The sequence below is a fragment of the Heterodontus francisci genome, chromosome 12 (assembly GCF_036365525.1).
Source record: "Heterodontus francisci isolate sHetFra1 chromosome 12, sHetFra1.hap1, whole genome shotgun sequence".
NCBI classification, from domain to species: Eukaryota; Metazoa; Chordata; class Chondrichthyes; order Heterodontiformes; family Heterodontidae; genus Heterodontus; species Heterodontus francisci.
This window is the reverse complement of record NC_090382.1, coordinates 118,252,292-118,279,678: the sequence shown is the minus strand read 5'-3', so window position 1 is coordinate 118,279,678 and position 27,387 is coordinate 118,252,292.

Here is a 27,387-nt window from a genome sequence, read left to right as displayed (position 1 = left end):
CTACTTTCGACCACAGATGAAGCTCAACTTCACTGCAAATAGGAAAAGGTTACGATCCAGCTGTTCGACACCCAGTGTCACTTTCTGATATGTCAGAGCCCACACCTATCTTCCAACAACTATTTGTCTGTGTCATGAGGTCAATCTGGCACCGTATTTCCACCCTTTCTGACAGCAAAACCCGACATCAATCAACTGGAATCATGTCCGATACTGATTGCTTTGGACATCAGTTTGAGTTCAATGTACCTTTCTGCTGACATCTTTAAACGATGCTATAACCGAGAAAACAATTGCAAAGACGTGAGAGGGAGAAAATACAGTAGAATCAAAACAAACTGGCATGATATAGCTTTATGCAAATAGATTTCTCCATATTGTATTATCAAGGTTTAAATTAGTACAGTAAGTGCTGGTGCGGAGAGGCTTTAATTAAAAAAATTAATTAAGAATATAATTAATTCGTTATTTAAAAGATAGTCAGGATGGCATGGCAGGTGATGTGTTGCAGCTGCTGTAAGTGTCTATGGCTGGAAGAGCTTCGGCTCAGAGTAGATGAGCTGGAGCTGAGTTACAGACACTGCGATGCATCGGGTTGGAGGGGCGGAGGAGAAAGTTACCTGGACACTCTGTTCCAGATGGCAGTCACACCCCAGAGGATAGCATCTTCTGATTTGGTCAGTGGTCAGGGACAGGAGGGTGTGACTGCGAGTGAGACAGGTAAGGGGATCGAGAAAGGAGAAGTGCAGGAGCCTCAGCCCTTGCAATTGTCCAACAAGTTTGAGGTCCTTTCAGCTTGTATGGATGACAGGGGGGCTGCAGTGTGGATGAACAAACTGATCATAGCACCATGGTACAGGAAGCCATTCAAGGGGTGGGGAGTAAATAGGAATGTAATGGTAGTAGGCGACAGTATAGTCAGGGGGATAGACACCATTCTCAGCAGCCACGAGCGAGAGTCCAGACGGCTGTGATGCCTGCCTGTGCCAGGGTTCAGGACATCTGCTCAGGGCTGGAGGGGGAGGATCCAGGTGTTATGGTCCATGTACCAATGACATAGATAAGACTAGGAAAAAGATTCTGTATGAGCAGCTAAAGGCTAAATTAAAAAGCAGAACCTCAAAGGTAATAATCTCTGGGTCATTACCTGAGCCATGAGCAAACTGGCGTAGGGTAAATAAGATTAGAGATGAATGCGTGCCTCAAAGATTGGTGTGGGAGAAATGGGTTTCGATTCCTGGGGCACTGACACCAGTACTGGGGAAAGTGGGAGCTGTATCGCCGGGACAGTCTTGACCTGAACCTTGCTGGGACCAGTGTTCTGGCGAGTCATACGACGAGTGCGGTAGAGAGGGCTTTAAACTAAATAGTGGGGGGAAGGGATCATGTGAGAGGGAGTGCCGCACTGTCGGAGAAGCAGGACTGGGGGAGGGCTGCACTGTCGAAGGGGCAGAACTGAGGGAGTGCTGCACTGTCGGAGGAGCAGGACTGGGGGAGGGCTGCACTGTCAAAGGGGCTGTCTTTTGGATAAGATGTTTAACTCAGGCGCCACCTGTCGTCTCAGGTGAAAGTAAAAGATGCACTGTACTGCTTTGAAGAAGAGAAGGGGAATTCTGCCTGTGTCCTGGTCAATATCTATTCCTCACCCAACATCACTAAGCAACAGATTATGTGGTATTATCTTATTGCTTCTAGTGGGAGCTTGCTGTGTGCAAATTGACCACTTTGTTTCCTGCATTATAACAGTGCCTACAATCCAAAACTACTTCATTGGCTGTAAAGCACTTTTGGATAACCTGAGGACCTAGAATCATTGAATCATAGAATGGTTACCGCACAGAAGGAGGCCATTCGACCCATCATGTCTGTACTGCCTCTCTGCTCGAGCAAGTCAGCGAGTCGCACTCTCCCGCCCTTTCCCTGTTGCTCTGAAAATATTTTCTCTTCAGGTGCTTATCAAATTCCCTTTTAAAAGCCATGATTAAATCTGCCTCCACCATACTCTCAGGCACTGCATTCCAGATTCTAACCACTCGCTGTGTAAAATAATTTTTCCTAATGTCGCCATTGATTCTTTTGTCAATCACCTTAAATCAGTGTCCTCGGTTCTCAGCCAATAGGAACAGTTTCTGTCTATCAACTCTGTCCATACACCTAATGATTTTGAACACCTCGATCAAATCTCCTCCCAATCTTCTATTCTCTAGGGAGAACAGCCCCAGCTTCAACAATCTATCCATGTAACGGAAGTCCCTCATTCCCGGAACCATTCTCGCAAATCTTTTCTGCTCCCTCGCCAATGCCTTCTCATCTTTCCTTGGGGTTCCCCACTATATACCTTCCTCCAGTTCAAAAAAAACACCATTTACCACTTTCTGTTTCCTGTCACTCAGCCAACCTAGATCCATACTGCCACTGTCCCCTTTTATTCCATGGGCTTCAACTTTGCTGGCAAGTCTATTATGTCACTTTATCAAACACATTTTGCAAGTCCATGTACACCACATCAACTGCGTTACCCTCATCAACCCTCTCTGTTACCTCATTAGAAAGCTTAATCAAACATGATTTGCCTTTAACAAATCCATGCTGGCTTTACTTAATTAATCCACATTTGTCCAAGGAACAGTTAATTTTGTCCCAGATTATTGTTTCTAAAAGCTTGCCCACCACTGACGTTTCACTGTCCCGACTACAGTTTATCCTTCAACCCTTTTCGGAACAAAAGTGTAACATTTTCAATTCTCCAGTCCTCTGACACCACCCACCAATCTAAGGAGGATTGGAAGATTATGGCCAGTGCTTCTGCAATTTCCACACATATTTCCCTCTGTATCCTTGTTTGCATCTGATCCAGTCCTGGTGGTTTATCAACTTTGAGTAAAGCCAACATTTCGAATAAACAAAGAACAAAGAACAAAGAAAATTACAGCACAGGAACAGGCCCTTCGGCCCTCCAAGCCTGCGCCGATCCAGATCCTCTATCTAAACCTGTCGCCTATTTTCTAAGGGTCTGTATCTCTTTGATTCCTGCCCATTCATGTATCTGTCTAGATACATCTTAAAAGACGCTATCATGCCCGCGTCTACCACCTCCGCAGGCAACGCGTTCCAGGCACCCACCACCCTCTGCGTAAAGAACTTCCCACGCATATCCCCCCTAAACTTTTCCCCTCTCACTTTGAACTCATGACCCCTAGTAATTGAATCCCCCACTCTGGGAAAAAGCTTCTTGCTATCCACCCTGTCTAACCCCCTCATGATTTTGTACACCTCAATCAGGTCCCCCCTCAACCTCTGTCTTTCTAATGAAAATAATCCTAATCTACTCAACCTCTCTTCAGAGCTAGCGCCCCCCATACCAGGCAACATCCTGGTGAACCTCCTCTGCACCCTCTCCAAAGCATCTACATCCTTTTGGTAATGTGGCGACCAGAACTGCACGCAGTATTCCAAATGTGGCCGAACCAAAGTGCTATACAACTGTAACATGACCTGCCAACTCTTGTACTCAATACCCCGTCCAATGAAGGAAAGCATGCCGTATGCCTTCTTGACCACTCTTTTGACCTGCGTTGCCACCTTCAGGGAACAATGGACCTGAACACCCAAATCACTCTGTACATCAATGTTCCCCAGGACTTTTCCATTTACTGTATAGTTCACTCTTGAATTGGATTTTCCAGAATGCATCACCTCGCATTTGCCCGGATTGAACTCCATCTGCCATTTCTCTGCCCAACTCTCCAATCTATTTAAATTCTGCTGTATTCTCTGACAGTCCCCTTCACTATCTGCTATTCCACCAATCTTAGTGTCGTCTGCAAACTTGCTAATCAGACCACCTATACTTTCCTCCAAATCATTTATGTATATCACAAACAACAGTGGTCCCAGCACGGATCCCTGTGGAACACCACTGGTCACACGTCTCCATTTTGAGAAACTCCCTTCCACTGCTACTCTCTGTCTCCTATTGCCCAGCCAGTTCTTTATCCATCTAGCTAGTACACCCTGGACCCCATGCGAATTCACTTTCTCCATCAGCCTACCATGGGGAACCTTATCAAAAGCTTTAGTGAAGTCCATGTATATGACATCTACAGCCCTTCCCTCATCAATCAACTTTGTCACTTCCTCAAAGAATTCTATTAAGTTGGTAAGACATGACCTTCCCTGCACAAAACCATGTTGCCTATCACTGATAAGCCCATTTTCTTCCAAATGGGAATAGATCCTATCCCTCAGTATCTTCTCCAGCAGCTTCCCTACCACTGACGTCAGGCTCACCGGTCTATAATTACCTGGATTTTCCCTGCTACCCTTCTTAAACAAGGGGACAACATTAGCAATTCTCCAGTCCTCCGGGACCTCACCGGTGTTTAAGGATGCTGCAAAGGTATCTGTTGAGGCCCCAGCTATTTCCTCTCTCGCTTCCCTCAGGAACCTGGGATAGATCCCATCCGGACCTGGGGACTTGTCCACCTTAATGCCTTTTAGAATACCCAACACTTCCTCCCTCCTTATGCCGACTTGACCTGGAGTAATCAAACATCTATCCCTAACCTCAACATCCGTCATGTCCCTCTCCTCGGTGAATACCGATGCAAAGTACTCGTTTAGAATCTCACCCATTTTCTCTGACTCCACGCATAATTTTCCTCCTTTGTCCTTGAGTGGGCCAATCCTTTCTCTAGTTACCCTCTTGCTCCTTATATATGAATAAAAGGCTTTGGGATTTTCCTTAACCCTGTTTGCTAAAGATATTTCATGACCCCTTTTAGCCCTCTTAATTCCTCTTCTTTGTCAATTTTTAGCCTACCAAGTTTCTCAACTACCTCCCCTTTCATTATGCTTTGGCAGCATCTCCTTCCTTGGTAAAGACAGATGCAAAATATTCATTTAGCACCTCAGCCATGCCCTCTGCCTCCATGTATAAATCCCCACTCCTCATCTTACGACACCTTTACTATTTGAGTATAGAAAACTTTTAGATTCCCTTTCATGTCAGATGCCAGTCTCTTCTCATACTCTGTTATGATCAGGTGAGGAGCGATCGCAAGGCTCACCTCTGGTCCTTCCTCTTGTTTGACTGCAACAGGTTTTATTCCTTTTTAAACAGTGGTTGTGCTTACCACTTAATTGAGTGTTTAACATTTTACTTTTGCTGTGATCGCGAAAGAACCAATTGGACAGGCTTTCTTGAGTTTAAACTAGAAAAAGGTGTGTTTATTATAGTGAAAAATCTAAACTCGATTTAAATAAAATAATAAAACAATGTTACAGTTTAATTCACACACACACACACACACGAGAATCACGTACACAAATAGATTAGAGCGATGAGGAATAGTTTGGTTTGGATTAAAGTCCAGAAAAAATAAAAATAATATGCAGTTTATGGTGTCTGGGAGGTCAGTTGTCTTCCGGCTGCAGTTGTAGTTCCGCAATCTCTGGCCGGTAGCAGGCCCACCTGGTTCTGTTTTTTTGTGGAAACAGTGACGTAGGTGGTTTTCTTCCCCAGGGTTTCTGATAAACAAACATAGAAATTAGGAGCTGTTGGACCTGTGTGGAAACAACCAGAACCGGGAGCAGATGAATCCAGGTCAAAGCTTGGGGCCTTCACTTACCTTCAGGAGCGGACAGCAGTCGGAACTCTTCCAGCGCGTCGGAGAAACAAAGAGAAAAAAAGCCAACAATGACTTCACAGGAAAGCTGCAAGGTGATTGGTTGGTGAGTCACTGCTGTTAGGGAATAGCTCTAAATAGCTGGGTAAGTATCTAAGGCAGGAAAGGTTTGAAAGGTTTAAAAGGTTTATAGTGTTTTTTTCATATACAGTAAGTAGTTTTGTTTAGGGAGTTCTGTAGTATCGGGGACCAGGGAAGAAGCACCCTAGAGTAATTGATATTATTTGATATTAAGATCTTACAAAAGGTTTAATTTAAAGGGTTAAGTCATGGCAGGAGAGTTCAAAGCCACCGTGTGCCCCTCGTGCTCCATGTCGGAAGCCATGGACATTTCCAATGCCCGGGACCAGCATGTTTCGGAGCTGCGAGACTGGGTCTGCGGCAGGTGGTGGGGGAACCAACACGAGAGAAAATCATACTTGACCTCGTCTTCACCAATCTGCCTGCCGCAGATGCTTCTGTCCATGACAGTATTGGTAGGAGTGACCACCGCACAGTCCTTGTGGAGACGAAGTTCCGCCTTCACATTGAGGATACCGTCCATCGTGTTGTGTGGCACTATCACCGTGCTGAATGGGATAGATTTCAAACAGATCTAGCAATGCAAAACTGGGCATCCATGAGGCGCTGTGGGCCATCAGCAGCAGCAGAATTGTACTCAACCACAATCTGTAACCTCATGGCCCGGCATATCCCCCACTCTACCATTATCATCAAGCCAACCCTGGTTCAATGAAGAGTGCTGGAGGGCATGCCAGGAGCAGCACCAGGCATACCTCAAAATGAGGTGTCAACCTGGTGAAGCTACAACACAGGACTATCTGCGTGCCAAACTGCGTAAGCAGCATGCGATAGACAGAGCTAAGTGATCCCATAACCAACGGATCAGATCTAAGCTCTGCAGTCCTGCCACATCCAGCCGTGAATGGTGGTGGACAATTAAACAACTAACTGGAGGAGGTGGCTCCACAAATTTTCCCATCCTCAATGATGGGGGAGCCCAGCACATCAATGCAAAAGATAAGGCTGAAGCATTTGCAACAATCTTCAGCCAGAAGTGCCGAGTTGATGATCCATCTCGGCCTCCTCCTGAAGTCCCCAGCATCACAGATGCCAGTCTTCAGCCAATTCGATTCACTCCATGTGATATCAAGAAACGACTGAAGGAACTGGATACTGCAAAAGCTATGGGCCCTGACAATATTCCGGCAATAGTACTGAAGACCTGTGCTCCAGAACTTGCCGCGCCCCGAGCCAAGCTGTTCCATTACAGCTACAACACTGGCATCTACCCTGCAATGTGGAAAATTGCCCATATGTCCTGTACACAAAAAGCAGGACAAGTCCAACCCGGCCAATTACCGCCCAATCAGCCTACTCTCAATCATCAGTAAAGTGATGGAAGGTGTCATCAACAGTGCCATCAAGCGACACTTGCTTCGCAATAACCTGCTCAGTTATGCTCAGTTTGGGTTCCGCCAGGGCCACTCAGCTTCTGGCCTCATTACAGCCTTGGTTCAAATATGGACAAAAGAGCTGAACTCAAGAGGTGAGGAGAGAGTGACTGCCCTTGACATCAAGGCAGCATTTGACCGAGTATGGCATCAAGGAGCCCTAGTAAAACTGAGGTCAATGGGAATCAGGGGGAAAACCCTCTGCTGGTTGGAGTCATACCTAGCGCAAAGGAAGATGGTTGTGGTTGTTGGAGGTCAATCATCGGAGCTCTAGGACATCACTGCAGGAGTTCCTCAGGGTAGTATCCTAGGCCCTACCATCTTCAGCTGCTTCATCAATGACCTTTCTTCAATCATAAGGTCAGAAGTGGGGATGTTCGCTGATAATTGCACAATCTTCCGCACCATTTGTGACTCCTCAGATACTGAAGCACTCCGTGTAGAAATGCAACAAGACCTGGACAATATCCAGGCTTGGGCTGATAAGTGGCAAGTAACATTCGTGCCACACAAGTGCCAGGCAATGACCATCTCCAACAAGAAAGAATCTAACCATCTCCCCTTGAAATTCAATGGCATTCCCATCGCAGAATCCCCCACTATCAATATCCTAGGGGCTACCATTGACCAGAAACTGAACTGGAATAGCCATATGAATACCATGGCTATAAGAGCAGGTCAGAGGCTAGGAATCCTGAGGCGAGTAACTCACCTCCTGACTCCCCAAAGCCAATCCACCATCTACAAGGCACAAGTCAGGAGTGTAATGGAATACTCTCCACTTGCCTGGATGGGTGCAGCACCAACAACACTCAAGAAGCTCAACACCATCCAGGACAAAGCAGCCCACTTGATTGGCACCCCAACGACAAACATCCACTCCCTCCACCACCGACGCACAGTGGCAGCAGTGTGTACCATCTACAAGATGCTCTGCAGCAAAGCACCAAGCCTCCTTTGACAGCACCTTCCAAACCCGTGACCTCTCTGACCTAGAGGGACAAGGGCAGCAAATGATTGGGAACACCACCACCTGCAAGTTCCCCTCCAAGTCACACACCATCCTGACTTGGAACTATATTGCCATTCCTTCACCGTTGCTGGGTCAAAATACTGGAACTCCCTTCCTAACAGCACTGTTAGTGTAACTAAACCCCGAAGGCTCATTTCCCGGCGGAGAAGCAGGAGAAGGTAGCGACTCTTCGGTGGGTAAGTGAAGGCAACAGGAGCTGTGTTTTAAAAGTTGTTTTAAAAGTTGTACTTACTGTTTTTCTTGTGTTCAAGTTACTTTTGGCGCGGGAGGAACCGGAAGCTGGACGGCAGCAAGGACTCCTGGGTAGGTATTTTCTTTAAAGGTGCGGAGCTCCGTGGACTCGGCCTCATTTCCCGGCGGAGAAGCAGGAGAAGGTAGCGACTCTTCGGTGGGTAAGTGAAGGCAACAGGAGCTGTGTTTTAAAAGTTGTTTTAAAAGTTGTACTTACTGTTTTCCTTGTGTTCAAGTTACTTTTGGCGCGGGAGGAACCGGAAGCTGGACGGCAGCAAGGACTCCTGGGTAGGTATTTTCTTTAAAGGTGCGGAGCAGAGTTAACCCGAGACACTACACATGTAGTGTTTCCCACCCATCCTCCTCCTCTAACCTAATAATAAGACCCTTTTTACCCTCCTCCTCTAGCCAAAAAGGACTGAACAGGTAAGCTATTTCACTGTTTTTGTTAATATCTATATTTGTACTTAATTAAGGGGTAATTGAGTAAAAGAAATGGCAGCCAGGGGAGTGCAGTGCTCCTCCTGCAGTATGTTCGAGGTGAGGGGAACCTCCGGTGGCCCTGCCGACTTCACCTGCTGGAAGTGCATCCGTCTCCAGCTCCTATCAGACCGTGTTAGGGAACTGGAGCTGGAGCTGGATGAACTGAGGATCATTCGGGAAGCTGAGGGGGTGATAGATAGAAGCTACAGGGATGTCGTTACTCCACAAAACAAAGGCAGCTGGGTAACAGTTAGAGGTGGGAAGAGGTCAGTGCAGGGATCTCCTGTGGTCGTTCCCCTCAGCAACAAGTATACAGTTTTAGATACTGTTGGGGGGGACGGCCTATCGGGGGCAGGCTGCAGTGAACGGGCCTCTGGCACGGGGTCCTGCACTGTGGCTCAGAAGGGAAGGAGGGAGAATGGGAGAGCACTAGTCATCGGGGACTCGATGGTGAGGAGTACCGACAGGCGGTTCTGTGGGCGCAAGCGAGACGCACGGATGGTTTGTTGCCTACCTGGTGCCAGGGTCCGTGATGTTTGTGATCGCGTCTTCAGGATCCTTAAAGGGGAGGGGGAGCAGCCAGAGGTCGTGGTGCACATTGGCACCAACGACGTAGGAAGGAAGGGTGGCACAGATGTTAGAAGTGAGTTTAGGGAGTTAGGCTGGAAGCTGAAAGCTCGGACGGACAGAGTTGTTATCTCTGGTTTGTTGCCGGCGCCACGTGATAGTGAGGCTAGGAATAGGGAGAGAGCACAGCTGAACACGTGGCTGCAGGAATGGTGTAGAAGAGAGGGCTTCCAGTTCTTGGATAATTGGACTGCATTCTGGGGAAGATGGGACCTGTTCAAACAGGACGGGCTGCATCTGAACCAGAGGGGCACCAATATCCTGGGAGGGAGGTTTGCTAGTACTGTTCGGGAGGGTTTAAACTAGTTTGGGAGGGGGATGGGAACCGGACTTGTAGTCCAGGGACCAGTGGGTCCACTCAGAAAGACAAAGAGTGTAGTGAGGTATTGGGGAAGGTAGCACTGTCGCAGAGGACAGATGGGCACGGAGAAGGGTTAAAGTGCGTATACTTCAACGCAAGAAGCATCAGGAATAAGGTGAGTGAATTGAAGGCGTGGATGGGCACTTGGGACTACGATGTTGTGGCCATCACTGAAACGTGGATAGGTGAGGGGGAGGAATGGTTCTTGGAGGTACCTGGTTATAGATGTTTTCATAAGATTAGGAATGGTGGTAAAAGAGGTGGGGGGGTGGCATTGTTAGTTAGAAATAGTGTAACAACTGCTGAAAGAATTTTCGAGGAGGATCTGCCGACTGAGGCACTGTGGGTTGAGGTCAGGAACAGGAAAGGAGCAGTCACCTTGATGGGAGTTTTCTATCGGCCCCCCAATAGCAGCAGGGAGGTGGAAGAGCAGATTGGGAAACAGATTTTGGAAAGGAGCAGAAGTCACAGGGTAGTAATTATGGGGGATTTCAACTTCCCAAATATTGATTGGCAACTCTTTAGATCGAATAGTTTGGATGGGGTAGTGTTTGTGCAGTATGTCCAGGAAGCTTTTCTGACTCAGTATGTAGACTGCCCGACCAGAGGGGAGGCAATATTGGATTTGGTACTAGGTAATGAACCAGGGCAAGTGATAGAGCTGTTGGTGGGCGAGCACTTTGGAGATAGTGATCACAATTCTGTAGCATTCACTGTGGTAATGGAGAGGGATAGGTATGTGCAACAGGGCAAGGTTTACAATTGGGGGAAGGGTAGATATGATGCTGTCAGGCAGGAACTGAGGAGCATAAGTTGGGAGCATATGCTGGCAGGGAAGGGCACGGTCGAAATGTGGAACTTTTTCAAGGAGCAGATAGTAGGGGCCATTGATAAGCATGTCCCTGTCAGACAGGGAAGGGATGGTCATGTGAGGGAACCGTGGTTGACAAGAGAGGTTGAGAGTCTTGTTAGGAAGAAGAAGGATGCGTATATAAGGTTGAGGAAAAAGGGCACAGGCATAGCTCTGGAGGGATACAAGATGGCCAGGAAGGATCTGAAGAAAGGGATTAGGAGAGCTAAGAGAGGGCATGAAAAATGCTTGGCGGGTAGGATAAAAGAAAACCCCAAGGCCTTTTACGCGTATGTCAGAAATATGAGGATGACTAGGGGGACCGTAGGTCCGGTCAAGGACAATAGCGGGAGACTATGTGTTGAGCCGGAAGAGATAAGTGAGGTTTTGAATGAGTACTTCTCTTCGGTATTTACGAATGAGAAGGGGTGTATTACTGAAGAGGACGGTGTGAAACAGACTGGTAAGCTCGAGGAAGTGCTCGTTAGGAGGGAAGATGTGTTGGGGTTTTTGAATAACTTGAAGATAGACAAGTCTCCCGGGCCTGACGGGGTATATCCAAGGATGTTATGGGAAGCAAGGGATGAAATTGCAGAGCCGCTGGCAATGATCTTTTCATCTTCTCTGTTGACGGGGGTGGTACCAGGTGATTGGAGGGTGGCAAATGTTGTGCCCCTGTTCAAGAAAGGGAATAGGAACAACCCTGGGAATTACAGGCCAGTTAGTCTTACTTCGGTGGTAGGCAAGTTGATGGAAAAGGTGCTGAGGGATAGGATTTCTGAGCATCTGGAAAGACACTGCTTGACTCGGGACAGTCAGCACGGTTTTGTGAGGGGTAGGTCTTGCCTCACAAGCCTGATTGAATTCTTTGAGCAGGTGACCAAGCAAGTGGATGAGGGTAAATCAGTGGATGTGGTGTACATGGATTTTAGTAAGGCATTTGATAAGGTCCCCCATGGTAGACTTATGGAGAAAGTCAGGAGGCATGGGATAGTGGGGAATGTGGCCAGTTGGATTAAGAATTGGCTAACTGATAGAAGGCAGAGAGTGGTCTTAGATGGTAAATACTCAGCCTGGAGCCCAGTTACCAGTGGCGTGCCACAGGGATCAGTTCTGGGTCCTCTCCTGTTTGTGATTTTTATTAACGACTTAGATGAGGAAGTCGAAGGGTGGGTCAGTAAATTTGCAGATGATACAAAGGTTGGTGGAGTTGTGGATACCGAGGAGGGCTATTGTCGTCTGCAAAGGGACTTGGATAGGTTGCAGTGCTGGGCTGAAAAGTGGCAGATGGAGTTTAACCCTGAAAAGTGTGAGGTCGTCCATTTTGGAAGGACAAACACGAATGCAAAATACTGGGTTAACGGTAGGGTTCTTGGGCATGTGGAGGAGCAGAGAGACCTTGGGGTCTATGTGCATAGATCGTTGAAGGTTGCAACTCAAGTGGATAGGGCTGTGAAGAAGGCATATGGGGTGTTAGCGTTCATTAGCAGAGGGATTGAATTTAAGAGCCGTGAGGTGATGATGCAGCTGTACAGGACCTTGGTAAGGCCTCATTTGGAGTACTGTGTGCAGTTCTGGTCGCCTCATTTTAGGAAGGATGTGGAAGCCTTGGAGAGGGTGCAGAGGAGATTTACCAGGATGTTGCCTGGAATGGAGAATAAGTCTTACGAGGAAAGGCTGAACATTCTAGGCCTCTTCTCATTAGAACGGAGAAGGATGAGGGGTGACATGATAGAGGTTTATAAGATGATCAGGGGAATAGATAGGGTAGACAGTCAGAAACTTTTTCCCCGGGTGGAGCAAAGCGTTACAAGGGGTCATAAATTTAAGGTGAAGGGTGGGAGATATAAGGGGGATGTCAGGGGAAGGTTCTTTACCCAGAGAGTGGTCGGGGCATGGAATGCCTTGCCTGGGGAAGTTGTTGAGTCAGAAACTTTAGGGACTTTCAAACGGCTTTTAGATAGGTATATGGATAAAGGAGAATGATGGGGTATAGATTAAATTGTCCTTGACAGAGGACAAAGGATCGGCACAACATCGTGGGCCGAAGGGCCTGTTCTGTGCTGTATTTTTCTATGTTCTATGTTCTCTTGAGAAGGTGGTGGTGAGCTGCCTTCTTGAACTGCTGCAGTCCATCTGGTGTAGGTACACCCACAGGGAGGGAGTTTCAGGATTTTATCCCAGAATAAAACACACCAACCAGGTTTATTTAATAAACAACACAATTATAAGTTTATTATAAAACAAGTCTTACCCAGTAATGGAGGAAAGTATAAATACACAGGCTGAAATATTAAAGTTCTCTTTTTACTTTAACCACACACACACACACACACCGGCTAACTGGGTTAGATCCTTTCTCACCCCACTGTAATTGGCCCTCCTTCAATTAATTATTTTTACTCTTGGTTTCCTTTTCCATAGCTAACCTAAACCTATGATGCTATGGTCACTGTCTCCTAAATGTTATCTTATTGACACTTGATCTGCTTGAATCACCTCATTCACCAGAACCAGATCCAGCAATGCCTCCTTTCTCACTGGACAGGAAACATGAAGATGTGGAAAATTGCTCCACAATGCATTTCCGACACACTCTTACCCCTCTCTGTTCTTTATACTATTATTAACATTTATATTAGTATAATTAAAGTCTCCCATTATCACTACTTAACAATTTTTGCACCTCCCTAATTTCCCTGCAAGTTTGCTCTTTGACAACTTTCCCATTAGTTGGTGGCCTACAGAATACACCCAGTCGATTAATGGTATATCTGTTTCTCAACTTTAACCCAATAGATTCGATCCTTGACCCTTCCAGGACATCGTCTCTTTCAAGCACTGTAAATTCACCTTCGTACTGCCACCCCACCTCCCTTCTTTCCTTCCCTATCTTGCCCAAACACCTTGGGCTGAATTTTATAGGCCTGCTGCCAAAATCGGTGGTGGGTGAAAAAATGGCGTCTGCCCATACGGGCTGCATGCCAAAGAACCACCACGATTTCAAGTGCAACAGCTCATTTAAATAGCTGGGGTGGGCCGACCCTCCCCCCCCCCCAATCCCTAATCACATGGAGGGGACGAGCTGTCCGTCCCCAGCAATGGCATCAGCTGCTTGTGCGCAAGAACTGACGCCATTTTTAAAGGGCTGTTAGCCCGACCGGCAAATTTAAAGAAAGATGAAATGAAATTAAATAAATACATCTCTTTTGCCTCTCTCCCATCCCCCAAAAACAATTAAATTAATTATTTGCCCTTCCTCACCCAAGACACATGCCTTTACCATCCGACCTTCCCCCCCACCAACTGCACAAACTTTAACCTATAACCCTTCCTACATTCTGCTGCACCCATGGTGTTAATTTGACGCCGTTTCCCCCCCCCACCCCACACTGAGAATCTTGCCTCCTCCCCCTCTCCCCACAAGCGTTGCACCTTGTTTCCCTGGATGGCGATCCGAAGGCACGGGAGTGCTGGCCCCCGGGGTGTAGATCACAGCAGGACATCAGGAGCCGATGGGAGAATAAATAATTCATGTATTTTAGTTTCTTTAAATATTTAAATGGGGGCCACCACGAGGCCTGGCCGCTGCCGGCAATATTGGGCCGCGCCCTGCCGGCCTCGAGGTCCGTAGCAGGCCTCATCCGGGGCCATCTTCAGGCCCCCCACCACAGATCCCGATGTCGAGGGCACCTTAAAATCCAGCCCCTTATCCTGGAATATTTAGTACCCACTTCTGCCCTTTTATTGAGTCACGTCTCTGTTGGCTGCAACATTATATTCCCATGTGGCTTTCTGCGGCTGCAGCTCATCAACCTTATTTACCATGCTTCCTGCATTTACATAGCTGCACTTTAAATCTGGTTTAGAACTTGTTACATTACCTCTTACTCTGACCCCACCTAATCTATAGTAATAGTCAGTTTTTGTCTCTCCAGACTGTTTTTATTGGTCAGTTTATGGGGTCTGTCTGTTGGTCGGTTTTTTGGTGGGTGAAGCCTGGCACATGCAGAGGCACATGGGCGTGTGGAGGACTGGAGTGCAAGACAAATATATGGTTGCCAACGGTCCAGTCTCTACAGGTCCCATCTCCCTCAGAACCAGTCCCACTGTCCCAGGAATCTAAAGCCCTCCTTCCTGCACCAACTCTCCAATGTTACGTCCAAAGTGGGAAGAGTGCATTGTCTTTTCTACTCCCACTTATCCACAGGTCACAACACATATTTTTCATATTTACCCCGTTACTGAAATGGTCAATCATATACTCTACTGTTTACCCCAGAATAAAATACCAGGTTTCTTTAATAGACAACAACATTTCAGTTTATTATAAAAAAAGACTTATCCAGTAAGGAAGCAAAGCATTAACACACAGATTGAAATATGAAAGTTCCTTTTTTAAATCCCCCACACACAAACTCACACATACTGAAAAAAATAGAGAAATTCTCTCTGCAGAGCTGTATTACAAAAAAAATACTTTGGCCAAATCAAATACTTGCTAATTCTTGAAGAGAAAAAAAAGAGATGGAAAGATATCAGTTGTCCCTTTTGGTCTGGCATCTGAGTGCACATAGACGGGTCACTGGGATCTTTTCTGGAGCATTTCCTTTCAGGCAGCATCGAGAATTAATCTGGCAGGTTGTTTTCAGTTTCACAGGAGAAATATGGCATCAAGGGTTTCAGTTATCACACTGAATACACAGGGTTTTTTCAGCCACAGAAGGAAAGAGATGAGTTGGGTGTTTTTTCCTTGGCAGGCTGATCTTTAACTATCTTCAAAACAGCTCACACCCCAACTGAACTGAAAACATCATCCAAACCCCAAACAGAAAGTCAGACTCCTGACCTCCATAAACCTTGATATGTGGCTTCTCTGTAAACAGCTCCCCTTAGTCCAAGGTTTCTATTTATTTTCCTTAAGGCAGGTGATCTCCAGTAAAGGTTGTTTTTAGCACTTCGTAATTCTTCCAGTAGTTGTTTTCACAGTCAAGTATCCTTTCAATGACCCTAGTTAAACAAAACAAAGTTCGGCATTTCTTCAGACTTTCAAATGAATCCATTTCCAAAATTTAAATGAATCCTTAAAAACATACTTTAAAAAAACAGAAGCACTCTCAGAACACCTCCATCCTTGGAGGAAGGAAACATCGTTTTTAAATGTGTTTTATTACAAAGTGCGGGAAAAAACAGAAAATGAAAAATATTAAAACACATTTACCCACGCATTCTCATTCACTCTTTACCCATAGCTAATACGGGTAACTTTGTACCACTGTTGCACTCAGATAACTCAAAGCAAAGTTAGATCGTACACAAAGCATTCACAATTACATTATGTTGCCCTGCAATGAAGATAATCTTGAAGTGATAAGGTTGTAATAATAAACTCCATCGGAATATTCTGGCATTCTGGTTTTTGAATTTTTCCACAAAGTCTCGGGAGTTATGATCAGTATATATCAGTGTCTCCCTGTAGTCGCAGCGGACATAGACTTCAAAATGCTTAAGAGCTAGTAATAAGCCCAGGGGTTCTTTTTCCACTGTTGAAGATCTTTTTTGGTGTCAATTTAGTTTTTTGGAAATATATCCCACTGGCCTTTCTATACCTGATTCATTGTCTTGTAACAGGACTGCACCGATCCCAGGTCACTCGCATCAATCGCTACCTTGAAGGGCTTAGTGAAATTTGAAGCAGCCAGCACTGGTTCATTAAGCAAAATGGCTTTCAGCCTCTCAAAAGATGCTTGGTACTCTCCAGAACACATTACTTTGTTTTTATTTGTAGCAAATCCATCAGTGGAGCAGCTATAGTACTAAACTTTGGTACAAGCTTGCGATAGAAACCACACATCCCCAAAAACCTCATGATTTCTCGTTTAGTCTTAGGGGTAGGGAACTCCACAATGCTTGTACTTTCGCTGTTCTTGGCAACATTTGTCCTTGCTCTACTATATGCCCGAGGTAGGTCACTCTCACTTTTGCAAATTCACTTTTGGCAAGGTTTATCACTAAATCAGCCAATTGTAATTTTCTAAATGGAGCTTCTAATTGTTCCAAATGGTCCTTCCAAGTGTCACTGTATACCAGCACATCATCAAGGCAAACTGCACAATTAGGAACACTGGCTACCATATGGTTCATTAGTGTCTGGAAAGTGGCTGGGGCATTTTTTAGCCCAACCAATTGGCATTGGAAAAGACTATCTGGTGTGATAAAGGCCAATATTTCTTAGTTTGGGGTGTTAAAGGAACTTGCCAGTATCCCTTTAATAAATCTATTTTTGTAAGAAACATGGCACTACCCACCCTGTCAATACAATCTTCCAAGTGAGGAATTGGGTAGGAGTCTGTCTTTATTACTGCATTAATCTTTCTGTAGTCTATGCAGAATACAATTGAACCATCAGGTTTAGGCATTAACACCACAGGGTAACTCCAGCTGCTTTGACTTTGCTCAATTAGGTGGTTTTCCAACATGTATTGAATTTCTGCTTTGACCTGGGCCTGTTTCTCTGGACTTAAGCGATAAGGATGCTGTGTTATAGGAAGTAATTCCCCTATATTCTTATATGTGGCTAAGGTTGTGCATCCTGGTTTGTCCCTACAGATTCCTTTAAATGCTGTGAGTAGCCTTTTAGGTAGTCATTTGTTCTGCATCGAAATATGAAAGTACAGTGTCTAATCTCCAAACAATTCAGTATTAGCTGACCGAATAGTAGGAGATTCAATTTGAGAATTGTCTAGGCCTCCTTCAGCCTCATCCTCACTATCCCGTTCATTCCTCACTGTCCCTACTACCTGTTATGACCAGGTGAGAAAGGTGTCCAGGGGTCCTTCTCAGCCTACACCTGGTCTTAACGTAACAAGGTTTAATTTTAAACACATCGTGTTTTTAGCTCCCCATTGGTGAATCCTTGTTCACCACTTTTCAATTATAAGGCAAAGAAACCAGCACAAACAGGTGTTCTTAGTGTTAAAGAAAAAAGGTTGCAATTTATTAAACTTAAACTCTAATTCAGTTGATGTCTACAATTACATTACGTGCCCACGCTAGCATGCATATGCGATACATACTTGCGAATAGAGACAGAAAAGGGAAATTTCAGGCCTTTTCCCAGTAAAAGGGACCTAGTGGCCCCTGTGTCCCTGAGAATTACTATGGGCTTGCTTGCCCCAATCGAGGGATATGGGGTTACTTTTCCTTCAAATACAAAACCCTGATAACCTTCAGGAATCCTATTAACATTTCTTGCACTGGCTGTAGTAAGCTTCCTGCGTCTCACTCTTACTGCAGTTAAAACCACAGCTTCATCTGCTGTGCTTTCCATCAGGTTCCCTCTTCACTGAGCGGGTGTGCCCTGATTAACCCTGCAGGTTTTCCCTTTAATTTCCAGTAGTCAGCTTTTAAATGCCCTGCTTTATTACAATGGAAGCACACAGGTCTCCAGGTCTCACTGTTGCTCACAGCACCTTCCTGTTTGGCTAGAGGAGGACCCCCTGTGTCTCCTGCTTTTCTTTCTCTTCCAGGACTGCTTGGGCTCCTATCTCCTTCCCACCCTTTGTCCTTTTTGGATTTATGGGGGTGATTAGGAAAGGTTCTCCCCAGGAAACCGACTTATAAATTGAAGCAATCTCATCGGCCAGAACAGCCGCTTGCTGAGCTCTCTGAACCCGCTGCTCCTCTACATGGGTCTTTATGGAGAGTGGGAGAGAGTGTTTAAATTCCTCTAACAGAATTACTTCTCTGAGATTCTCATAGCTGAGCTGTACTTTAAGAGCCCTCAGCCAGTGGTCAAAAGGCAGCTTCTTACTTCTTTCAAATTCCAGATAAGTTTGATTAGCTTGCTTCTTGAGGGTTCTTAACTTTTGGTGATAGACTTCGAGGAAAGCATTTTTTTGTCAGTTCATAATTTGATGAACTCTCATCTGACAACAGGAAATAAACCTCATGGGCTTTTCCTGCTAGTTTGCTTTGCAGTAAAAGAGACCAGGTCTCAGCTGGCCATTTTTGCTGTCTTGCCAGTTTCTCAAAGGACACAAAAAATGTTTCTACATCCTCCTCATTGAATCTTGGAATTAGGTGAGCTAGTTTTAACAATTCTGTACCCAGCCCTGAATTATGCTTCTCCATGCTTTCACTGGGGTTACTCTGTCACCCCCTAGTTAACTCAAACCGCTTCAGCTCTCTTTCTTCACATTCCTTCCGGAAGGTTCCCTCTCCCCTTTCATTTTCCCTGGTGATTGATTGATTGTTTTACGTCCCTCCCTCTCTTTCACATCTTGGTGTTCCCATGTGCCTGATCCCCTTGTCCTTCTAGATTTCCAGCAGCTGCAGTACTTTGCTTTTGTTTTAGGTTTTAACGATTTTTTACATGTGGGGTGAATGTAAGATAACAGAAATGTGAGGGAACAAAAAATATGTTCAAGAATATTTCTCAAATCAGTTCAACATCAAAAAAAATTATATTTTGATTGTGGTAAAGAAAAATAACTAGTCCTCTGAATGATGTACTGTGCACATTGAGCCATGTGCCATTACTGATGACATCTTCCTGATCCCGCTGCCATGCAATTTTCGTGCATACACTGTTTTCAACTTGAGGCACTGGTGCCAATCAGGAACAAGAATTCTGGCTGAATCCAACCCTTCCCAGATGAAATCAACTTTAGTAATCCAACTACTAGCTCAGCTGTGGCTTAGTGGTAGCACTGTCACTTCTGATTCAGCAAGTTTGATTTTTTAGATTAGAGATACAGCACTGAAACAGGCCCTTCGGCCCACCGAGTCTGTGCCGAACATCAACCACCCATTTATACTAATCCTACACTAATCCCATATTCCTACCAAACATCCCCACCTGTCCCTATATTTCCCTACCACCTACCTATACTAGTGACAATTTATAATGGCCAATTTACCTATCAACCTGCAAGTCTTTTTGGCTTGTGGGTGGAAACCGGAGCACCCGGAGAAAACCCACGCAGACACAGGGAGAACTTGCAAATTCCACACAGGCAGTACCCGGAATCGAACCCGGGTCCCTGGAGCTGTGAGGCTGCGGTGCTAACCACTGCGCCACTATGCCGCCCTTTGGGTTCCACTCGAGTGACTTCAGCACAAAGTCTAGACTGGCACTCTGGTGCAGTACTCCATCTCTCACCCCGGCAGTTATCTGAGGCTGAACTAGACTGTTGACAACCTTGGTGTTGTACTTGACGCTGAGATGAGCTTCCAACCATACATTGACTCCATCACCAAAATCGCCTGGTTCCACTCCCTATCATTGCCCACCTCTGCCCCCGCCTCAGCTCATCTGCTGTTGAAACCTTCATTCATGCCTTTGCTTCCTCTAGATTTGACTATTCCAACGCTCTTCTGACCAGCCTCCAATTTTCCACCTTACATAAACTTGAGATCATGCAAAACCCTGCTGCCACATCCTAACTCGCACCATCTTATTTAACATGTACTTGTTGACGTACCTTGACTTCCGGTCCGATAATGCCTCTACTTTAAAATTTTCATTCTTGTTTTCAAATCCCTCCATGGCCTCGTCCTTCCCTATCTCTGTAATCTCCTCCAGCTTCACAAACCTCCGACATCTCTACACTCTCCTATTCTGGCCTCTTGAGCATTCCCAATTTTAACCACTCCACCATTGGCAGTCATGCCTTCAACTGCCTGGGACCTATGCTCTGGAATCTCTCCCGAAACCTCTCCTCCTCTCTACCTCTTTCTGCTGCTTTAAGATGCTCATGAAAACCAACTCTTTGATCAAGCTTTTGGTCAACTGTCCTAATAACTGTGTAAAAGTGCAGTGTCAAATTTTTGTTTGATAACGCTTCTGTGAAGCACCTTGGGGTTGTTTCACTATCTTCAAGGCGCTATTTAAATAAATGTTATTGTTGTTAGAGGTGCCGTCATTTGGATTAAACCCCAAGGTTCCATCTGCTCCATCAATGGAAATATGCCATGGTCTATTTTGAAGAAGAGTGGATTTCCTGACCACAAATATCCCTTAGTCCACATCACTAAAACATTGTCTGATTATTATCTCAATGCATTATCTCATTGTTGTTAGTGGATTCTGGCTGGTCACAATTTGGCTGCAGCATTTCCTACATAACCACATTGGTTACATTTCAAAAATACTTCATTGATTGTAAAGCTCTTTAAGAATCCTGAGGTCACGAAAGGCTCTATATAAATACAAGTTCTTTCTAACCAGCTGAGATATGCAAACAGTGCATACTGGGGATGGAATATAGGTCCTTCTAGCCCAAACCATAACGATAGTGAGTCGTGAGGGAAGATTAGCATAATTGTTACAGTTCAGAATGATAGACAATATAAAAAATTGAATGGTATAGATAAGTTGAATACAGATTAACACTTCAAAGCAAAGCACATAAGCAGGACTGGAGGCCATGAATAGAGATGAGTAAGAAATAAACAGATATCAAGAAGAATAGATGTGATAAATGCTGAGAATAATCTGCTAAGCAGGGGAGTAGAAGCAAAAGTATTTGAATTAATCAAAATACAGTTGGTTGCTTTGAGGGAGAGTAAGGATGCTGGAGGAACAAGCTACGATTGGCCTAAAAGCCCTTTCTGGTCCATGACAGACTGACTGGATTGATCTACAGAGAGCCGGCATGGACTCGATGGACTGAATGGCCTTCTTCTGTGCCATAATGACTGAGTCTCAGTCTAGAATTTTACCAGCCTCTGGAGATGGACTGGGAGGAGGGAGGGAAGCTGATGTCTTCCCGCCGCCCTGGGACATCCCCAGAAGCAGGAACAGCTGCGGCGTGGCATCCCACCAAACAGAGGTAGGCGGCAATTTAATTCAATTAAATGACCAATTAGTGGCCACTTTTTGTCTCTGTTGGTATTTTGCCAGCGTTGCATGGGGAAATGTGTGAGGAAATCGCCAGGTACATTGAGGTAATCTCTCAGTGACTACCCAGCGGTAGGGTAGTGGGAGGGGGCGGGTGTCTTCCTTTCTGGTCACACCAAGGCTCATGGAGAAGCCCTCCCAGAGGCAATGGTCACCCCAGTGACTCCAACACCACTGCAGGAGGGTTAATCCCTCTGATTGCCGAGGTCTGCCTGCTTGGCCCTGGCACATTAAAATAAATTCTATCTACCCTTCTAGGGTGCCTCAACATTGAGGTGCCCTCTCCTTCTCTTTACAGCCTCAGTAGTGGCCCCTCAATCAGTGATGCTGCTGAGACTGCCAATCAGTAGGCCCTCTGATTAGGCCGGCAGCTCTGAAAGGCAGGCCACTGTCCTTAATTGGATGACCATTCCGGCAGCAACCTCCTAACTGGCCACCGCTGGTAAAATTGCCCTCGGGATTCCGCTATCCGTCTGAGTGGGCTCTGTACCCACTTTTGGTCTGGGCGACAGGACTTCCTTGACTCTTGTAAAATTACAGCCCATGGCTCTTTGTACATTCTTTACGTGGTGGTTTAACCTACTACTCCATTAGGGAAGCTTGTTTAAGGTTTCCTTCGAATTTGAAGGATATAAGAGTAAATACAACTAGACTGTATTCCCAAAGTGCAGCCTTGCTGCATGAAGGCACAGGCTGGAGAATAAATGCTGAAGGCAGTAGCACCAACTCCAAACCATGATCCAACTAACAAGGCTGGTCTGCAGGAGCACAACAGTGCTGAATTTGCCCCATAAAGCCAGAGTTTACTTTCTTAGTTTATCTTAAGATTTGCTTCTGTCAAAGTATCAATAATCTTCTTCCCATTCCCCCCTTCCTCTGCCCATTGTGCCACTCTGCTCCGTCTTCACATTTGCTACTGTGACTGGTCACTTGGCACTTCAACATGGATTTTGCTCCTTTCAAAGAGATGTTTTCCAGTGATGAGCTAAGAGTATAAGCTTGGTCTCAATCATCTCTCTTAAGCCTTATCGAATATTAAAGATTTTGTGTGTAAGATAAAACCTACATCATACAAAGGGAGATTAGTTTGCTTGTTGCAGTTTTCCTTGTGCTATTTCTGACTGTACTGAAGGGGTTCCTGTCCAGCCAGTCCACCCACAGCCAGTGTTGCTTCTATTGACAACGGGATTCCAGTAATTTCGCCTCCTCCCTCCCAACAGGAGACAGGATGGTGAAGACCAAAAGGTACGTTGTTGGCTTTGAACATCTTGTCCAGTGCTTTCTCTCAATACAACTTACTTAACTGTAACAGCAATAAGACTCGCCATTTACAAGCATAAATATTTTATTCTAATGCTTATCAAATTAGTTTTCAAATTAGACTACTGTCCCCATGAGATGGAAATATATCCTGACGTGGAACTGTATCACCGTTCTATCATTTTTTGCTGGGCCAAAATCCTGGAACTCCCTCACTCACAGCACGATGAGTGTACCTGCACCCCAAGGACTGCAGTGGTTCAAGAAGGCAGCTCACCACTATCTTATCAAGGGCAATTAGGGATGGGCAATAAATTCTCCCTTATGAAAAACTTTTGCAAGGAAGCAGATGAGAGGATCGTGTCCTCAATTAATTCTTAATTCTTTCATACACTGCCATGGCAGGTCTACAATGCCCCTGCTGTGTCCCCAAAACATTGGCATTTAATCAAATGCTCCTGGTACTTCAGCAGTTTAATGGGCAAATCTACTACTCACAATACAACAATTCTCCATGGGGAGCAAAGACTTCCCAGGTTGGGACCCTGGCCTGTGCTAAACTGCTGATCTCTGTTTAGGAAGCAGTCAGGGCACCACACTTGGGAATGTCCATGATGGAATTAACTCAATGCCCTTTGAGAGGGATAAAAATCCATCAGAAAGGATTCCCACACCTGATTGGTATTCAAAGACGCCTGCAAGAATAGAAATCATAGAAAGTTTAAGGCACAGAAAGAGGCCTATTCTAATCCCACCTTCCAGCATTTGGTCTGTAGCCCTGCAGCTTACGGCACTTGAGGTGCATATCCAGATTCCTTTTGAATGAGTTGAGGGTTTCTGCCTCAACTACCCTTTCAGGCAATGAGTTCCAGATCCCCACCACCCTCTGAGTGAAAAAGTTTTTCCTCATCTCCCCTCTAATTTTTATACCAATCACTTTAAATCTATGCCCCCTCATCACTGACCTCTCTGCTAAGCTGAATAGACCCTTCACCTCCACTCTATCCAGGCCCCTCAACATTCGATACATTTCAATCAGATCTCCCCTCAGCCTTCTCTGTTCCAAGAAGAACAACTCCAGCTTATCCAATCTTTCCTCATAGCTGCATTTTTCCAGTCCTGGCAACATCCTCATAAATCTCCTCTGTACCCTCTCTAGTGCAATTACATCCTTTCTGTAATGAGGTGACCAGAACTGCACACAGTACTCAAGTTGTGGCCTAACCAATGAGTTATACAGTTCCAGCATAACCTCCCTGCTCTTGTATTCTATACCTCAGCTAATAAAGGAAAGGATTCCATCTGCCTTCTTAACCACCTTATCAACCTGTCCTGCTACTTTTAGAGATCTGTGGACATTCACTCCAACTCCGTTCCTCTCAATATTTTTCCAAAAATCATGTAATCCTTTGCCTTGTTTGACCTCCCCAAATGCATCACCTCACACTTCTCCAGGTTGAATTCCATTTGCCACTTTTCTGCCCATTTGATCAGCCCATCAATATCTTCCTGCAACCTACAGCTATCCTCCTCGCTATCTACCACACGGCCAATCTTTCTGTTGTCTACAAACTTCTTGATAATGCCTCCTATATTTTCATCTAAGCAGGGGACCCAGTACTGAGCTCTGCAGAACACCAGTGGAAACAGCCCTCCAGTTGCTAAAACACCCGTCAACAATAAGGGAAGGCAGTGGCATAGTGGTATTGTCACTGGACTAGTAACCCAGAGACCCAGGGTATTGCTCTGGGGACATGGGTTCAAATCCCACCACAGAAGGAGGTGGAATGTGAATTCAATTAATAAATCTGTCTAAAAAGCTAGTCTAATGATGGCCATGAAACTATTGTCAATTGTTGTAAAAACCCATCTGGTTCACTAATGTCTGTTAGGGAAGGAAATCTGCTGTCCTTACCTTGTCTGGCCTCCATGTAACTCCAGACCCACAGCAATGTGGTTAACTCTTACATGCCCTCTGAACTGGCCTAGCAAGCCACTCAGTTGTATCTCACCACTACAAAGTCAATAGCACTGTGGGTGTACCTCCCCCACATGGACTGCAGTGGTTAAAGAAGGCAGTTCACCACCACCTTCAAGGGCAATTAGGGATGGGCAATAAATGCTGGCCTGGCCTACAACACCCACATCCCACGAATGAATGAAAAAAAATGACCATTTGTTTCCCTCCACTGAGCTAATTTTGTATCCGCCTTGCTGCATTTCCCTGCTTCCCTTGGGATTTTATTTTTTTAACCAGTCTGCCAATGTGGGACCTTGTCAAAAGCTTTGCTAAAATCCCTGTAGACCACATCAACTGAACTACCCTCATCTATCTTCCTTGTTACTTCTTCAAAAAATTCAATCAAGTTGGTCAAAACAAAATCTTCCCTTAACAAATCTTTGTTAATCTTTGATTAACCTGTGCCTTTCTAAGTGACAGTTTATCCTGTCTCTCAGAATTGATTCCAATAATTTACCCACTACTGAGGTTAGACTGATTGGCTTGTAATTATTCGGTCTATCCCTCACTCCCTTTTTAAACAGAGACACAACATTAGCAGTTCTCCAAACCTCCGGCACTACACCTGTATCCAGTCAGGACTGGAAAATGATGGTCAGACCTTCTGCTATTTTCTGTCTTGCTTCTTTTAACAGCCTATGATGCATTTCATCATTCATTGTGAGGATGTGAGAAAGCCAGGCGATGACAGGGTGTGGCAGAGCTGTGATGGCTTCCCACAGCTGAATAGCTTGTCGATATTCATTGTTTTAGCTCAAGCATTAACAGTGCCCTTCTCCCTGGCAACTGTCTGAAGCACAACCAGACTGTTTGCAACCTTGGTGTCATATCTGATCCCGAGTTGAGCTTTCAATCACATATCCGCGGCATTGATAAGACCATCCATTTCCACCTCCAACATCGCTTGAGTCTGCCATGCCTCAGTTCTTCTGCTGAAACCCTCATTCATGCCTTTGTAATCTCTAGACTTGACTATTCCAATGCACCACCACCTTCTCAAGGGCAATTAGGGATGGGCAACAAATGCTGGTCTTGCCAGTATGCCCACATCCCATGAAAAAATATTATCAAAAGCCCTGGCTGGTCTTTCACATTCTACACTCTGTAAACTTGATGCCAGCCAAACTCTGCTGCCCATATCCTAACTTGCACCAAGTCCCATTCACCCATTACCCATCTGCTTGCTGACCCACATTAAGTTAAGAAGTGCCTTGGTTTTAAAATTCTCATCCTTGTTTCCAAATCCATCTATAGCCTGACACCTCCCTCTCTTTGTAATTTCCTCCAGCCCCACAGCCCTCCAAGATAGCTGTACCCATCTAATTCTGGCCTCTTGCACATTTCTAATTTTAATTTCTCCATCAATGGCGGCTGTGTCTTCAGCTGCCTGGGGCCTAAACTCTGGAATTTCCTCCCTAAATCTCACAGCTTCACCTTCTTTAAGGCATTCTTTAAAATCTATCACTTGGCCCAAGCTTTTGGTGATCTGCCCTAATATCCCCTTTTGTGGCTCGGAGTCATATTTTGTTTTATAATGCCCCTGTGAAAGACCTTGGGACATCTTATTGCATTCAAGGTGCGATATAAATATGTTGTTGTTTAGAAGGAGCTGAATTAACAACAAGGAAACAAAATAGCTGCTTGTGAAGGGATGAGTGACACCAGGAACCAGTCCTGCTGTGACTTCAATGGGACTATGCTGGAGCAGCCAGCAACACAGCCCACACAAGGCCTTCATTAAATGGGAGGAATGTGGGGCCAGAACCAGGGACTCCTTATATCAACAATTCCCATCACCTCTGCTTTCGCAGGGATTAGTTGTCTCCTTGGTGATGGAGCAGCTGATGAAAGTGAGTATACCATCAGCACCATAGTGGAAGTAGGGCCTAGCTGGGGTCAATGCCACTACCATGGATTAAAAAAAGGAGTTAGGACTTTTGGTCTGACCAATACCCCCTGTTGTGTTACTGGGTTCTTCTACAATCACACTGAATGGAGCAACTATTATTTTAAAGAAGACTCACAATACTAAATACAAGTTACAGGCGAGCTCTATATGCACATCTTACTCAGGATCAACACAACTCCTACTACTGTGTCGCATGCTGTAACACTTCCATTCCTGCAGTGATGATGCACCCTCACTATTTACATGTTCCTTTCACGCAATATCACAACACCTACATCTGAGCTGGCACATTTTGGCCACTCGTTCAAGATTCTTTGACAAGCTAATGCCTTGGATTCACCCTCAGTGTCCTGAGTCCCAGCACTGCCAGGCAAATTAAAGATCCTCTTCCTAGCCCTGGAAAAGTGTGTATGGGGTCAGTGGCAGAGGTATATATATATATATATATATATCTATCTCCACTGTTACATCGATACATACCCCACGGTGAATATTCAAGACCATAGGTGATACATTTGCTCCAAAACCAACACCCAATCCTGGAAAGGGAAAGATTAAGGGAGTCACAT